The following is a 2,588-nucleotide window of genomic DNA, read 5'->3' as shown; positions in this document are numbered from 1 at the left end:
GCAGACTCTTGAGCAAATAATTTGTTCCATATTGCTGAATTCTTAAGAAATAAAATTGCTCACCCTAATAAAAGCCTTTTTAGGACTCAGGGTAATTTCTGCCTGGTGTGTTCAGTGCCTTTCACCCCCATCTTTTGGCCATTAGACTCTTACCGAGCTAATGCAATAATTCCTTGGCACTTTTCTCTTGCAGCTGCTGACAGGGTGAACTTTTCCTTGGGCCTGTGGCGCCCGGCTGTCAGGAGGACTGTAACTACTTTCACATTTTTATTCATTAAAGGAACTAAAGTGGGAATACTTCAGTGTCTCCTGTGGCTTCCGTTGAATCTTTGAGGTTATACGAACCTGATCTCATCAAAATTAATGGCTTATGGTCATTCACGCTATCACTGTTAATGGGATTGAGCAGGCATTATTCCCTGCAGAAACGGTGCTTATTTGGGACTTATAATACAGCACAGTTTGGGAGTAGGGTCGACCGAGACTTTGACCACCCTGTACAGTAGGAATTTGGAGCATTTAGCAAAGATAGTTTGCAAAATGAATATTGCTAGCACTGGCTGCAAATTGCTGCTGTTGCTCAAGCAATCTGTGGTAAAAGAGAGCAATGATGTTTGAGGACAGGTTTAAAAAATGTACCGGTGTTAACAAAACAAAGGCTATACTTTAGACTCTGTAACAATGTAAGAGAAATTATTTTTCTTTTAGTATAGGACCTGGCAAGACTGGCCATTTGGCTGTTTCAACCTGTGACTTCCCCCCACCACACCCCCTTCTAGAAGAGCAGAGGATCAAATACTCTAGACTTACCTTTGTTTAGTTTCATCTCCTTCCATTTGTCCATTCTTCTCAGATAGCCAGTGAGGTCACAAAGCTTTGTCAAGGTTGGTGTGGTTCAGCCTCATTCTGAGGCAGGACAAGGCTGGATCCTGGGGCAAGCATAGACAAAGGTCACTATTTAGTGCGAGAAGCAAAAGTGGAACTGGAAGGAAATTAGGGTCACATTCGATATTGACATTGCAGGAAATATCGGTTAAAGTAGGGTCAAGAACAAAGACAATAACAAAAGGACAAAGCATGGGAATTGGTTCAGGTGTAGAGTGGTCCTCACGAATTCAGAAGACTGCTTTATATTGCCTTAGGGATTACTTTAATGGCTCAAGGTGGCATCTCTATAACCAATTGGCACCTAACATCAGGCACTAGTTGGGGTTTATATAACTATTCATCCATCCGTTCATTTACAAACATGTTCCAAGTAATGTAGAATTGGCCTTTACTGGGGACTCAAGGCCTCGTGCATCCCTCTCCTCCCAGTCAGCCCTATGCCAAAGTAATAGGGAAAGATGAATGTTAAGGACACTTATTTGGCCTAAGTGTTGGGGAGCCTTGATTTCTCACCAGTCCAGTCCAGTAAAAGGGACTGGAAGCTCTTTACACTTGCACAGAGTCACACACTCGTGGAAAGCCTGGGATCTGACATGGATGCTCCCTTTCTCCTTCTGTTCTGTGTTTTGCTTTTTCTTACTACAAAGCACTGAGAGTTAAGGTTGAGTTAAGGGTATAGGCCTTAGGGGAAAGAGAAAGGCAATCTCATAGGCTGCTCTTCAGCTCAGGCAGATGGAATTAGCCATACAATCCTGCCCAGCTTACCAGGGGTCTCCCCTTGGTGTGTGGAGTAAACCTCAGAGTAATAACGGGTGTTCATTTGCCTGGCCTTGAGCTCTGTGCATCTCTTTTTCAGAAACTTCTTCACATGTGGCTATGGAAGGGTAGGGTTTTGCTATTCGGTTCCAGGTTTCTAGCTGTAGCTCTGTCAGTTTCTACCTACTACAGAAGTGACAGACTTGAAAGGAAGGCAGGAGGTGAGGTCCGGGGCTGGAGAATGGTAAGAAGTTTCTGCAGATAGAGGTTGGGTGCTATAGCGAGAATGACAGGGAAGGCTTGTTTGAAGGGACAGAGGGATGAGGAGGCAGCAGGTCACCAGGCCCGGCTCATGGAGAGGGGTAGGAAGGGAAAAACTTCTGGCGAAGCAAGGCCCAGCAAGCCAGCAGGTTAGGCATCTGGGACACCTGGTAAAACAAAGAAAGTGCACTTTGTTTTTTCAAAAGAAACAGGCATATTCGTGAGAAAGGAGCCATAGGGGAAGTGCAATGAGATACGGAGAGGTGTGACATTAACTTGAACTGGGCACTGACTTGTGTTATTACTCAAAGGAGAGGTTTGTTTTTTTTTTAACTTTTTATTAAGATTATGATAGTTTACAACCTCGTGAAATTTCAGTTGTACATTATTGTTAGTCATGTTGTAGGTGCACCACTTCACCCTTTGTGCCCTTCCCCCACCCCCCTTTCCCCTGGTAACCACCAATCAGTTCTCTTTGTCTCTATGTTTAACTTCCACCTATGAGTGGAGTCATACAGAGTTCGTCTTTCTCTGTCTGGCTTATTTCACTTAACATAATACCTTCAAGGTCCATCCATGTTGTTGTGGATGGGACGATTTTGTCTTTTTTTCTGGCTGAGTACTATTCCATTGTATATATACATATATATACCATATCTTCTTTATCCAATCCTCAGTTGATG

The sequence above is a fragment of the Equus asinus genome, chromosome 6 (genome assembly GCF_041296235.1).
Source record: "Equus asinus isolate D_3611 breed Donkey chromosome 6, EquAss-T2T_v2, whole genome shotgun sequence".
Classification (NCBI taxonomy): Eukaryota; Metazoa; Chordata; class Mammalia; order Perissodactyla; family Equidae; genus Equus; species Equus asinus.
This window is presented reverse-complemented; position numbering follows the sequence as displayed.